We start from the raw sequence: 15,795 nt of genomic DNA on the forward strand, positions 1-15,795 counted from the left end.
GCCCCTCCCCTCCCTAGTCCGAATAGGACAAGGAGAGGGGGCGGCGCCCCCCCTTTCCTTTCCCTCTTCCTCCTCTTTCCCACTTCTCCTTCTCCAACTAGGAAAGAAGGGAGTCCTACTCCCGGTGGGAGTAGGACTCCCCCTTGGCGCGCCCTCCTTGGCCGGCCGCCCCCTCCCCTTGGCTCCTTTATATATGGGGGCAAGAGGGCACCCTAGAACACACAAGTTGATCTTCGTGATCGTTCCTTAGCCGTGTGCGGTGCCCCCTCCACCATATTCCACCTCGGTCATATTGTAGCGGTGCTTAGGCGAAGCCCTGCGACGGTTGAACATCAAGATCGTCACCACGCCATCGAGCTGACGGAACTCCTCCTCGAAGCTTTGCTGGATCGGAGCCCGGGGAGCGTCATCGAGTTGAACGTGTGCCGAGAACTCGGAGGTGCCGGAGTAACGGTGCTTGGATCGGTTGGACCGGGAAAACGTACGACTACTTCCTCTACGTTGCGTCAACGCTTCCGCTTCGGCCTACGATGGTACGTAGACAACACTCTCCCCTCTCGTTGCTATGCATCACCATGATCTTGCGTGTGCGTAGGAATTTTTTTGAAATTACTACGTTCCCCAATAGTGGCATCAGAGCCTAGGTTTTATGGTTTGATGTTATATGCACGAGTAGAACACAAGTGAGTTGTGGGCGATATAAGTCATACTGCTTACCAGCATGTCATACTTTGGTTCGGCGGTATTGTTGGATGAAGCGGCCTGGACCGACATTATGCGTACGTTTACGCGAGACTGGTTCTACCGCCGTGCTTTGCACACAGGTGGCTGGCGAGTGTCAGTTTCTCCAACTTTAGTTGAACCGAGTATGGGTACGCCCGGTCCTTGCGAAGGTTAAAACAGCACCAACTTGATAAACTATCGGTGTGGTTTTGATGCGTAGGTAAGATTGGTTCTTGCTTAAGCCCGTAGCAGCCACGTAAAACTTGCAACAAACAAAGTAGAGGACGTCTAACTTGTTTTTGCAGGGCATGTTGTGATGTGATATGGTCAAGGCATGATGCTAAATTTTATTGTATGAGATGATCATGTTTTGTAACCAAGTTATCGGCAACTGGCAGGAGCCATATGGTTGCCGCTTTATTGTATGCAATGCAATCGCCCTGTAATGCTTTACTTTATCACTAAGCGGTAGCTATAGTCATAGAAGCATAAGATTGGCGAGACGACAACGATGCTACGATGGAGATCAAGGTGTCGCGCCGGTGACGATGGTGATCATGATGGTGCTTCGGAGATGGAGATCACAAGCACAAGATGATGATGGCCATATCATATCACTTATATTGATTGCATGTGATGTTTATCTTTTATGCATCTTATCTTGCTTTGATTAACGGTAGCATTATAAGATGATCTCTCACTAAATTTCAAGATAAAAAGTGTTCTCCCTGAGTATGCACCGTTGCCAAAGTTCGTCGTGCCCAGACACCACGTGATGATCGGGTGTGATAAGCTCTACGTCCATCTACAACGGGTGCAAGCCAGTTTTGCACACGCAGAATACTCAGGTTAAACTTGACGAGCCTAGCATATGCAGATATGGCCTCGGAACACTGAGACCGAAAGGTCGAGCGTGAATCATATAGTAGATATGATCAACATAGAGATGTTCACCATTCAAAACTACTCCATTTCACGTGATGATCGGTTATGGTTTAGTTGATTTGGATCATGTGATCACTTAGATGATTAGAGGGATGTCTATCTAAGTGGGAGTTCTTAAGTAATATGATTAATTGAACTTAAATTTATCATGAACTTAGTCCCTGATAGTATCTTGCTTGTTTATGTTGACTGTAGATAGATGGCCCGTGCTGTTGTTCCGTTGAATTTTAATGCGTTCCTTGAGAAAGCAAAGTTGAAAGATGATGGTAGCAATTACACGGACTGGGTCCGTAACTTGAGGATTATCCTCATTGCTGCACCGAACAGTTACGTCCTGGAAGCACCGCTGGGTGCCAGGCCTGCTGCTGATGCAACTGACGACGTTAAGAACGTCTGGCAGAGCAAAGCTGATGACTACTCGATAGTTCAATGTGCCATGCTTTACGGCTTAGAACCGGGACTTCAACGACATTTCGAACGTCATGGGGCATATGAGATGTTCCGGGAGTTGAAGTTAATATTCCAGCAGAATGCCCGGATTGAGAGATATGAAGTCTCCAATAAATTCTATAGCTGCAAGATGGAGGAGAATAGTTCTGTCAGTGAGCATATACTCAAGATGTCTGGGTATTGTAATCACTTGATTCAACTGGGAGTTAATCTTCCGGATGATAGCATCATTGACAGAATTCTCCAATCACTTCCACCAAGCTACAAGAGCTTCGTGATGAACTATAATATGCAAGGGATGGATAAGAAATTCCCGAGCTCTTCGCAATGCTAAAGGCTGCGGAGGTAGAAATCAAGAAGGAGCATCAAGTGTTGATGGTCAACAAGACCACTAGTTTCAAGAAAAAGGGCAAAGGGAAGAAGAAGGGGAACTTCAAGAAGAACAGCAAGCAAGTTGCTGCTCAGGAGAAGAAACCCAAGTCTGGACCTAAGCCTGAAACTAAGTGCTTCTACTGCAAGCAGACTGGTCACTGGAAGCGGAACTGCCCCAAGTATTTGGCGGATAAGAAGGATGGCAAGGTGAACAAAGGTATATGTGATATACATGTTATTGATGTGTACCTTACTAGAGCTCGCAGTAGCACCTGGGTATTTGATATTGGTTCTGTTGCTAATATTTGCAACTCGAAACAGGGACTACGGATTAAGCGAACACTGGTAAAGGACGAGGTGACGATGCGCGTGGGAAATGGTTCCAAAGTCGATGTGATCGCGGTCGGCACGCTACCTCTACATCTACCTTCGGGATTAGTATTAGACCTAAATAATTGTTATTTGGTGACAGCGTTGAGCATGAACATTATATCTGGATCTTGTTTGATGCGAGACGGTTATTCATTTAAATCAGAGAATAATGGTTGTTCTATTTATATGAGTAATATCTTTTATGGTCATGCACCCTTGAAGAGTGGTCTATTTTTGATGAATCTCGATAGTAGTGATACACATATTCATAATGTTGAAGCCAAAAGATGCAGAGTTGATAATGATAGTGCAACTTATTTGTGGCACTGCCGTTTAGGTCATATCGGTGTAAAGCGCATGAAGAAACTCCATACTGATGGACTTTTGGAACCACTTGATTATGAATCACTTGGTACTTGCGAACCGTGCCTCATGGGCAAGATGACTAAAACGCCATTCTCCGGTACTATGGAGAGAGCAACAGATTTGTTGGAAATCATACATACAGATGTATGTGGTCCGATGAATGTTGAGGATCGTGGCGGATATCGTTATTTTCTCACCTTCACAGATGATTTAAGCAGATATGGGTATATCTACTTAATGAAGCATAAGTCTGAAACATTTGAAAAGTTCAAAGAATTTCAGAGTGAAGTTGAAAATCATCGTAACAAGAAAATAAAGTTTCTACGATCTGATCGTGGAGGAGAATATTTGAGTTACGAGTTTGGTCTACATTTGAAACAATGCGGAATAGTTTCGCGGCTCACGCCACCCGGAACACCACAACGTAATGGTGTGTCCGAACGTCGTAATCGTACTTTACTTGATATGGTGCGATCTATGATGTCTCTTATAGATTTACCGCTTTCGTTTTGGGGTTATGCTTTAGAGATGGCCGCATTCACGTTAAATAGGGCACCATCAAAATCTGTTGAGACGACGCCTTATGAACTATGGTTTGGCAAGAAACCAAAGTTGTCGTTTCTTAAAGTTTGGGGCTGTGATGCTTATGTGAAAAAACTTCAACCTGATAAGCTCGAACCCAAATCAGAGAAATGTGTCTTCATAGGATACCCAAAGGAGACTGTTGGGTACACCTTCTATCACAGATCCGAAGGCAAGACATTCATTGCTAAAAATGGATCCTTTCTAGAGAAGGAGTTTCTCTCGAAAGAAGTGAGTGGGAGGAAAGTAGAACTTGATGAGGTAACTATACCTGCTCCCTTATTGGAAAGTAGTACATCACAGAAATCGGTTTCTGTGACACCTAAACCAATTAGTGAGGAAGTTAATGATGCTGATCATAGAACTTCAGATCAAGTTGCTACTGAACCTCGTAGATCAAACAGAGTAAGGTCCGCACCAGAGTGGTACGGTAATCCTGTTCTGGAAGTCATGCTACTAGATCATGATGAACCTATGAACTATGAAGAAGCGATGGTGAGCCCAGATTCCACGAAATGGCTTGAAGCCATGAAATCTAAGATGGGATCCATGTATGAGAACAAAGTGTGGACTTTGGTTGACTTGCCCGATGATCGGCAAGCAATAGAGAATAAATGGATCTTCAAGAAGAAGACTGACACTGACGGTAATATTACTGTATACAAAGCTCGACTTGTTGCAAAAGGTTTTCGACAAGTTCAAGGGATTGACTACGATGAGACCTTCTCACCCGTAGCGATGCTTAAGTCTGTCCGAATCATGTTAGCAATTGCCGCATTTTATGATTATGAAATTTGGCAAATGGATGTCAAAACTGCATTCCTGAATGGATTTCTGGAAGAAGAGTTGTATATGATGCAACCAGAAGGTTTTGTCGATCCAAAGGGAGCTAAAAAAGTGTGCAAGCTCCAGCGATCCATTTATGGACTGGTGCAAGCCTCTCGGAGTTGGAATAAACGCTTTGATAGTGTGATCAAAGCATTTGGTTTTATACAGACTTTTGGAGAAGCCTGTATTTACAAGAAAGTGAGTGGGAGCTCTGTAGCATTTCTGATATTATATGTGGATGACATATTACTAATTGGAAATGATATAGAATTTCTCGATAGCATAAAGGGATACTTGAATAAGAGTTTTTCAATGAAAGACCTTGGTGAAGCTGCTTACATATTAGGCATTAAGATCTATAGAGATAGATCAAGACGCTTAATTGGACTTTCACAAAGCACATACCTTGACAAAGTTTTGAAGAAGTTCAAAATGGATCAAGCAAAGAAAGGGTTCTTGCATGTGTTACAAGGTGTGAAGTTGAGTAAGACTCAATGCCCGACCACTGCAGAAGATAGAGAGAAAATGAAAGATGTTCCCAATGATTCAGCCATAGGCTCTATCATGTATGCAATGATGTGTACCAGACCTGATGTGTGCCTTGCTATAAGTCTAGCAGGGAGGTACCAAAGTAATCCAGGAGTGGATCACTGGACAGCGGTCAAGAACATCCTGAAATACCTGAAAAGGACTAAGGATATGTTTCTCGTTTATGGAGGTGAAAAAGAGCTCATCGTAGATGGTTAGTTGATGCAAGCCTTGATACTGATCTGGACGATTCTAAACGCAAACCGGATACGTGTTTACATTAAACGGTGGAGCTGTCAGTTGGTGCAGTTCTAAACAAAGCATCGTGGCGGGATCTACGTGTGAAGCGGAATACATAGCTGCTCCGGAAGCAGCAAATGAAGGAGTCTGGATGAAGGAGTTCATATCCGATCTAGGTGTCATACCTAGTGCATCGGGTCCAATGAAAATCTTTTGTGACAATACTGGTGCAATTGCCTTGGCAAAGGAATCCAGATTTCACAAGAGAACCAAGCACATCAAGAGACGCTTCAATTCCATCCGGGATCTAGTCCAGGTGGGAGACATAGAGATTTGCAAGATACATACGGATCTGAATGTAGCAGACCCGTTGACTAAGCCTCTTCCACGAGCAAAACATGATCAGCACCAAGGCTCCATGGGTGTTAGAATCATTACTGTGTAATCTAGATTATTGACTCTAGTGCAAGTGGGAGACTGAAGGAAATATGCCCTAGAGGCAATAATAAAGTTATTATTTATTTCCTTATATCATGATAAATGTTTATTATTCATGCTAGAATTGTATTAACCGGAAACATAATACATGTGTGAATACATAGACAAACAGAGTGTCACTAGTATGCCTCTACTTGAATAGCTCGTCAATCAAAGATGGTTATGTTTCCTAACCATAGACAAAGAGTTGTTATTTGATTAACGGGATCACATCATTAGGTGAATGATCTGATTGACATGACCCATTCCATTAGCTTAGCACCCGATCGTTTAGTATGTTGCTATTGCTTTCTTCATGACTTATACATGTTCCTATGACTATGAGATTATGCAACTCCCATTTGCCGGAGGAACACTTTGTGTGCTACCAAACGTCACAACGTAACTGGGTGATTATAAAGGTGCTCTATAGGTGTCTCCAAAGGTACATGTTGGGTTGGCGTATTTCGAGATTAGGATTTGTCACTCCGATTGTCGGAGAGGTATCTCTGGGCCCTCTCGGTAATGCACATCACATAAGCCTTGCAAGCATTGCAACTAATGAGTTAGTTGTGAGATGATGTATTACGGAACGAGTAAAGAGACTTGCCGGTAATGAGATTGAACTAGGTATTGAGATACCGACGATCGAATCTCGGGCAAGTAACATACCGATGACAAAGGGAACAACGTATGTTGTTATGCGGTCTGACTGATAAAGATCTTTGTAGAACATGTAGGAACCAATATGAGCATCCAGGTTCCGCTATTGGTTATTGACCGGAGACGTGTCTCGGTCATGTCTACATTGTTCTCGAACCGTAGGGTCCGCACACTTAACGTTATGATGACAGTATCATTATGAGTTTATATATTTTGATGTACCGAAGGTTGTTCGGAGTCCCGGATGTGATCATGGACATGACGAGGAGTCTCAAAATGGTCGAGACATAAAGATTGATATATTGGAAGCCTATATTTGGATATTGGAATCGTTCCGGGTGAAATCGGGATTTTACCAGAGTACCGGGGGGTTACCGGAACCCCCCCCCCCCCGGGGGTTATTGGGCCTACATGGGCCCTAAGGGAGAAGAGGAAAGGAGGCAAGAGGTGGCCGCGCGCCCCTCCTCTCCCTAGTCCGAATAGGACAAGGAGAGGGGGGCGGCGGCCCCCCTTTCCTTTCCCTCTTCCTCCTCTTTCCCACTTCTCCTTCTCCAACTAGGAAAGAAGGGAGTCCTACTCCCGGTGGGAGTAGGACTCCCCCTTGGCGCGCCCTCCTTGGCCGGCCGCCCCCTCCCCTTGGCTCCTTTATATACGGGGGCAAGGGGGCACCCCAGAACACACAAGTTTATCTTCGTGATTGTTCCTTAGCCGTGTGCGGTGCCCCCCTCCACCATATTCCACCTCGGTCATATTGTAGCGGTGCTTAGGCGAAGCCCTGCGACGGTTGAACATCAAGATCGTCACCACGCCGTCGTGCTGACGGAACTCCTCCCCGAAGCTTTGCTGGATCGGAGCCCGGGGAGCGTCATCGAGCTGAACGTGTGCCAAGAACTCGGAGGTGCCGGAGTAACGGTGCTTGGATCGGTTGGACCGGGAAGACGTACGACTACTTCCTCTACGTTGCGTCAACGCTTCCGCTTTGGTCTACGAGGGTACGTAGACAACACTCTCCCCTCTCGTTGTTATGCATCACCATGATCTTGCGTGTGCGTGGGAATTTTTTTGAAATTACTACGTTCCCCAACACCACGCTGTACTGACGAAGATGAAGACGGTCTTCAAGGAACCCCCTGGACCCCCAGAGCCTCCTGAGGCTCAGGGCCCCGATGGCTCGTGAGAAGCATCCCCTTCGCCGCACGCCTTTAGCTACCCCAACTCTCCTTCATCAACAGGACTAGGTGACATTTTCCAAAGCTCATTCAGCTGGGAGCGCCCCCAGTGTCATGCATATTCCCTGCGCTTACTTAAGCCGGTATGCTTTCCATACTTAATCTATCTATGACTATCGCATGCTTGATTGTCACCCACCATGGGAGCCACGCGCCGGCCGTCTTTCTTCAGGACCCTTCACGTGAGTAAGTTAAGCATGGCGTCTGTGCTCGGGCCCGCCCCTGCAGCATTGATAAATCCAGCAGCTGAGCTCTGTGTGGCGGGCCGGCCCGTTCACGTCACCTCCTGAGGCCGTTGGTGCTTGGCTTTTTCACGCGATAACCCCAAGAGATTCGTTCGGTGCAGGTTGTCTTACCACCTCGCAGGATCAAGACAGCGAACAAGAATCAAGACCAGGCGCAACCTGCCTTGAGGTAGGGCCTCGTGAGTCCCGCACTGGCTCACGAGTGCCCAAATACACCTCGTCTGGCCCTGTCGTGCAAGCCATGTGTCAGGTCGGGGCTGTACACGCCCCGGGGGCTCTCGGCAGTAGGGAGTCCCCATCCCACGCCCCAGTGGAAGCACCATGCTCCGTGCTGGCCGTCGACACTGCCGAGGAGCGGCTATGCCCGTGCACAAGCGGAAGCACTACGCTCCGTGCTGGTGATAAACAGCTGAGGGCGACCCCATGACCGTACCAACCTCAGGGAGCCCCAAAGCTCAATGTCTGGCCTCACCACAACGCCTCCCCTCGGGAGAGCTGCGCAAGGGGGCTAGGCACGGGGGCTGCGCTTGGGTCACGCCCAAGCGTATGCCATCCAACCAGGTCCCCCGGACCTGGTCGACGCACGCCCCTCACGAGCCGAGCCTCGGCGAGGGAAAAGGTATGGAGAATGTTTGCACGTCAAGGGGGACTCTTGAGCATCGCGACTCAGGAGCCTAACTGGTCACGTAGCCCCTCACTCCTTGGCCCGCCCTAGTCTCCGGTCGGCCCAACGGCGGTTGAGGTATGCGCGAGGCCGGGCTCTGCTGATGTAGAATATTAACCTATCCTCGCGTATCCTTCCTATAGGCAGTTTGCGCGTCAAGGGGGACTCCTAAGCATCGCGACTCAGGAGCCTAACTGGTCACGTATCCCCTCACTCCTTGGTCCATCCTGATTTCCGGTTGGCCCAACGGCGGTTGAGGTATGCGCGGGGCCGGGCTCTGCCGACGCAGAACACAAAGCAAATAGGAAGAAAATCGCAAAATCTCAAAGCAAATATTACAAGACATATTGTTCTCACACTATCAAACACGAGTTTAACGCCTCCACAAGGCATGGTGCATGTTGCAGGAATAAAGCAGAAAAGCGGCCGCAAGTCACCCCTAGACACTGCTGGCACCTGCAAAAGGTGCCCCCTCCTGGGTAGCGTCGCCTTCACCTGCATCACCAGTCGAGGGTGAGGGGGCGAAGGCGTCAAACTTCTTCAACAAGGCCTCCACTTGACCCTTCACGGCTGCGGCGGCAGCCGCGCAGTGTTCGTCAACTACAGGTTCCAGCAGCTCGTCAAGACAAGCGCTGGGGTCACAAAGGTGCAGGTGGCTGAAGACCCGTGTCAGCGCGGCTGAGGAAAGGACGCGAGCCTCCGCCTCTGCCATGGGACCGATGCCCTCCACGACTTCCTCGAGTGCCTTCACCAAGAAGGGAAGCAGCTGAGCAGGGCCATCCTCGTCGGTAGTCAGCGGCCTCTCCAAGCCCTTCTCGTACACTGTCTTCAGCGCCACGCGGGACCTCTCCTTGAGGAGCGAGAAGGCCGCACGGTCCTCAGCTAGGACCCTCGCCTAGGCGTCAAGGTCGGCCTCCTTCGCCCTCGCCTTCCTCTCCAACTCCTCCAGCCGGCTGCGCTCCGCTGCCTGCGCCTTCGCCAGCTCTCCCAGCTCGGCATCGCGGCCCTTGATCGCGTCCTCCCGGGCTTTCATCTCCTCCTCCTTCACCTAGCGACCACGTGCTTCTTCCGCATGCTGGTCGCGCAGGCCCTTCAGCTCGTCCTCCAGCTCTTGGCAGCGGCCGCGGGCGGCCTCGGCGCCCTTTAATGCCGCCTCGCAATCGGCCGCAGCTTTGGCGGCGGCCTTGTTTTCCTTCTCGGAGGCCGCCGCGGCCTGGCTCAGCGACGCTCGAATCCCCGAGTCGGAGTAAAGCCAGCCAGAGACCAGCTCCAAGCGCCCGGCCACCAGGTGCGGGTCCGTGCCCTGGAGATCTTCCCGCATCTGGGCTATCTCCAAAAGGGCGCGCTCCAAGACGGCCGAGGAAGTAGAAGAACCTGGGGCTAGGGGCGCATTAGGAGAAGGGGGCGACATTGTCACCAGAGCCTGGGAGATCAAGGGTTCCTGAGCCTTCAGAACCTCACCAGCCGTGCCGGACACCGGCACCTCCTGAGCTAGCGACGCTTCAGGGGCTGACTCCTCCCGAGGATGCTCCACCGGGCCTCGCGAGGACGACTGGGACCTGAGGATGCAGAGCACCAAGAAGGACATGGAGGGGAGGGGGAGGCCCGCACGGGCCAGACCTAGCCACACTACAGCGACCGACGTGCGAGTCCGGCACGACTCGAGGAGCATACCCCAGACAGCCAAAGATAAGTTCTCGCTCTGGATCCACTAGTCGGTTGCCGCACGAGACCCTCACTCAATCCCTTCGCTGCCCTGTTGCGGCAATGTTTTCTTCCTTTCCCATCCTAAGACAGCTGCTTGCGCGCTAAAGGGGACCTTTTGAGCATCGCGCCTCAGGAGTTCTTACTGGACCTCGGGCCGCTCACCTCCTGGCCTTGACCACGGCACGCGACCTGGCATACCAGCGACGGCTGCAGCCTGCCTGGGGACCAGGACCTGTCAGCGCAGAGCACCAAGCTGCCGCAGGATTGGAAAGGGGAGGCCGAGCCTCAGCAGGATATGCGCACACAAATCTTCATAATAAGGGCTATATTGACAAAAGGCATTACAGACGCTTTACACGCCCCCACGGGGTTCATCTCTCGATTCCTCACAGGGAACAAAAGCGAAGGAATTCCTAGGAGTTCTATCTACATGCACCAGATGTCGCCGACGCCATCATCAACAGTGGGCCACGTGAGGCTGGCGCCAACCCCATCCAGATCAGCGGCGATGGCGGCTGGACGCCGCAACCCTACTCCAGGCTCGGCGGGAGCTCGAGGGCATGTAGCTGTCATCGCTCGTCTCTGGAGACTCCAAGAGCTCAGGAGAGTCGCTGGACCACCAGGAGTCGCCGCTGTCGCTGGAGGAGATGCAGGCAAGACCGGTGGCAGGCCCCACGCCCGCCGTAGCGTCGTCCTGGCGACCACCTTCAGGGCAGTACTCCAGGCGGCGGCCTTCCTCGTCGAAGACCTTGAAGAACAGCATGGAGGCGCCATCGTACTCGAAGTGGATCACGAGGGCGCCCTCCGCACGGCAGACTCGGGCAATCTCGCCCCAGCCTCGGGTCATTAAGATCTTCCCGGAGGCAACGGTTCCAATCTCCGCTCCAGTCGCCGGGGCGTCGCAGTCGGCGTGCTGCAGCCAAAGTTTGCGAAGGCCCCTCGGTGGCATCTCGGGGGCGAAGAATGGCGGGAGGCATATCCAGGTGCTCGGGGGCATCACCGCCCACAGCACAAACTCGCGCGAAGAATCTGCAGTGTGGATCCCTGGGGCGACGCCTTGCGCCTCCGCGGCACGGCGACCACGGCCCTAGCGCGGGCGGCGCCGCTCACCACTCCACCCTACGGAATCGTCAGTGTGAGCGTACAAGGGCAGCGGGTACCCAGGAGGCGGCCTCTCATACCAAGGCCGTGACACCATTGGCCTCACGACCATATCACGGTGATGAGACCTCCTTTTCTTCGGCGGGAGCAGCTCGGGCACGTTGAGGGGAGCCTTGCCCTTCTCTGCGACCGAAAACCTCCGGATCGGCGCCATGTCTGCACAAGCAAGGAGTGGAGCAAGGGAGAAGAAGAAGCGAGAGAGGTAGAGGAAGGATGGGCGACGGGGGCTCCGCCTCCCTCCCATTTATACCAGGAGGAGGCCAACCAGCGCCCTCCACAATCACAGGTAATGATGGTTTCCCTTGCATGTCGCAGGGACTTGTCAAGTCGGGTAGTTGCCGAGGCAGCATGGGGAAGCAGAGACGCCCACGTCCAATCAACCGCCACCCATCGACAGAGGCCGCAGGCTATTGGGACCCGTGGCGCTCCGCACTTGACCCTTGGCTTCGCCTCGAAGCCAAGCCCGAGCGCGCCTTGGGCCCGAGGGCTATTGTCGGCATTCTAGGAACGGGGGTCCCCAGACTTGCCTGCCTGCGGCCCATGGCATGGCTTTGCTAGCAGGCATGTATGGCCCATCTTCATCAACAAGGAATCAAGACCCTTGCGAGGGGCCAAGCCTCGCGGGGCGGACGACACAAGTTCTCCTCGTGAACGGCCTCACCAGGCTGGCTCGTGAGGGGCGAAGAGTTCAAGGCCGGGCAAACCTCACGAGGTTCTCGTGACGTAAGCCATGACGATCCAGACCAGGCGGGCGCCAGCGCGTGCAGCGTCCTTGTTTCCTCTTTGGTGCTAAGGGGGCAAGCACAGGTGTGGAGTACCGAGGCATCAAGCAAAGGTTTCCATATTGGTGCAACGAGACCAAGACCAGAAGGACGACAAGACGGAGGTCACCGTGGAGCCCAAGACATCGTCACCACCAGAGCCTTTGGCGGGCGAAGACTGCTTTTGTTAGGATAGCTTGTACTAGTTGTCCCCTTTCAATTTGGCCATTGTTGGCTCCCTTACCGCTCAACATTTTGGGAGAGGACCAGGGCCACTATAAATAGAACTAGCCACCACCATAGCTAGAGGGACAAGGGATCCGAGATTGGAGCCACCACATCCTTGGCGGCACACCCACCACACACAAGAACGCCTCAACCTCATGAGGTTGTTCTTCCCCTTGTATTGTTCATCCTCAACCCAAGAGGCAATCCACCACCACACTAGAGTAGGGTATTACACCACAACAGTGGCCCGAACTAGTATAAATCTTGTGTCCTTTGTGTTGCGAGTTCGTCGAGTTAGTTCGTGAGATCTTAGCTAAGTCTGGACGTGGATCGATAGGGGGGAGATCTTCGCGTGCACCCCAGTGTTTGAACCTTAAGGGTTTTGCGGGAACCCGTGATCCGATACTATTTGCTTTTCTATCAATTGCTCGACAGTAATTTTCTCGAGAGAATCCTCTAGTGAAAATACGGCCCCTGGTTCTATCTTTTATCATATATTAAAGCTAAAAATACCTTCCTGCAATTTTCTTTTATTATCGAAAACTATACAATTTAATCTTGCTCGTAACCGTTGAGGGACTAACAATCCCTCTGCGCGTTAGGTTGCAAGTATTTGTTGTTTCTGTGCAGGTGTTGTTTACATAGTTTTGCTTGGTTCTCCTACTGAATTGATAATCTTGGTTTCATAACTGAGGGAATACTTATTCTACTGTACTGCATCATCCCCTCCTCTTCGGGGAAATCCCAATGCAGCTCACAAGTAGCAGATCTTTCCAGCAGAGTTTGATGCATTAAAGTCGCAATTCAATAGGTAATTTAGTCTTTTACTTCTCTATTCTGATACTATTCTTGATTAATCATAGGCCGATCATACCTTTTTCTCTTCCATTTTATCGATGCACGTTTGCCATGTTCAGATCATCTGATGCAAACTCTTGTTTACCATTTCACGTTTTCGCGGAGGACTTCGATATTACTAAGATTCAATTATCACACGATTCTGAATCGACAACTGGGAACATGGTTGTCTTGCACAACAAACTTGTTTTATAGATCCACAAATCCAGACATCTGATTCTGTACCTTCCATCGATTTAGTGCCAATGGATATTTCAGTTCCTACACTGGGGTGGATGTCAGAGCGGAAGAACAGTAGCGCACCCCTACCTGGCGCACGACATGTCGGAAGTTGGGCTCCGAGGACCCAAAGGTTCGAATACTGGGGAGAGCTCGTTCCTACACTTTGTCCTCTACCACAACTAGCCATGACGAAGCTACGGTGAGAGCACACTAGCGGGAGCGGGCCGGTGGCACAACAGTTTACCCAGGTTTGGGCCAACCCCTACTCCTGCTTAGTTGTGATTGCTATGGCGAGAGAGAGTACAAGGTTTGGGGTGGAGGAGTGTTGGGGAACATAGTAATTTCAAAAAAAATCCTACGCACACGCAAGATCATGGTAATGCATAGCAACGAGAGGGAAGAGTATCGTCCACGTACCCTCGTAGACCGTAAGCGGAAGCGTTATGAGAGCGCGGTTGATGTAGTCATACGTCTTCACGATCCGACCGATTCAAGTACCGAACATACGGCACCTCTGAGTTCAGCACACGTTCAGCTTGATGACGTCCCACGAACTCCGATCTAGCAGAGCTTCACAGGAGAGTTCTGTCAGCACGACGGCGTGATGACGGTGGATGATGTTGCTACCGATGCAGGGCTTCGCCTAAGCACCGCTACGATATGATCGAGGTGGATTATGGTGGAGGGGGCACCGCACACGGCTTGGAACAATCAACTTGTGTGTCCTAGGGTGCCCCCTGCCCCCATATATAAAGGAGTAAGGGGGGAGGCCGGCCGGCCCTTGCAGGGCGCGCCAGGAGGAGGAGTCCTCCTCCTAGTAGGAGTAGGACTCCCCTTTCCTACTCCTACTAGGAGGGGAAAGGAAGGAGGAAAGGTAGAAGGAAAGGGGGGCGCCGCCCCCCACCCCCCTTCCCTAGTCCAATTTGGACCAGAGGGGGAGGGGGGCGCGGCCTGCCCTGGCCAGCCCTCTCTCCCTCCACTAAGGCCCATGTGGCCCATTACTTCTCCCGGGGGTTTCCGGCAACCCTCCGGCACTCTGTTCTTCTCTGAAATCACCCGGAACACTTCCGGTATCCGAATATAGTCATCCAATATATCAATCTTTATGTCTCGGCCATTTCAAGACTCCTCGTCATGTCCGTGATCACATACGGGACTCCGAACTACCTTTGGTACATCAAATCACATAAACTCATAATACCGATCGTCACCGAACGTTAAGCGTGCGGACCCTACGGGTTCGAGAACTATGTAGACATGACCGAGACACGTCTCCGGTCAATAGCCAATAGCGGAAACTGGATGCTCATATTGGTTCCTACATATTCTACGAAGATCTTTATCGGTCAAACCGCATAACAACATACGTTGTTCCCTTTGTCATCGGTATATGTTACTTGCCCGAGATTCAATCGTCGGTATCTCAATACCTAGCTCAATCCCGTTACCGGCAAGTCTCTTTACTCGTTCCGTAATGCATCATCCCACAACTAACTCATTAGTTGCATTGCTTGCAAGGCTTATAGTGATGTGCATTACCGAGAGGGCCCAGAGATACCTCTCCGACAATCGAAGTGACAAATCATAATCTCGATCTATGACAACTCAACAAGTACCATTGGAGACACTTGTAGAGCACCTTTATAATCACCCAGTTACGTTGTGACGTTTGGTAGCACACAAAGTGTTCCTCCAGTAATCGGGAGTTGCATAATCTCATAATCATAGGAACATGTATAAGTCATGAAGAAAGCAATAGCAGTAAACTAAAACGATCAAGTGATAAGCTAACGGAATGGGTCAAGTCAATCACATCATTCTCCAATGATGTGATCCCGTTTATCAAATGACAACGCATGTCTATGGTTAGGAAACATAACCATCTTTGATCAACGAGCTAGTCAAGTAGAGGCAAACTAGTGACACTCTATTTGTCTATATATTCACACATGTACTAAGTTTTCGGTTAATACAATTCTGGCCTGAATAATAAATATTTATCATGATATAAGGAAATATATATAACAACTTTATTATTTCCTCTAGGGCATATTTTCTTCAAGGGGGGAGGGCGGTGCAGTGCTCATCATGGTGCGGTTTTGGCTGGCGCCGGAGCACTGCTTAAATAGCCGCAGCTAGGCCAGGCGGAGGGGCAAGCCCGCTTCAATGCAGCG

The sequence above is a fragment of the Triticum dicoccoides genome, chromosome 6A (genome assembly GCF_002162155.2).
Source record: "Triticum dicoccoides isolate Atlit2015 ecotype Zavitan chromosome 6A, WEW_v2.0, whole genome shotgun sequence".
NCBI lineage: Eukaryota > Viridiplantae > Streptophyta > Magnoliopsida > Poales > Poaceae > Triticum > Triticum dicoccoides.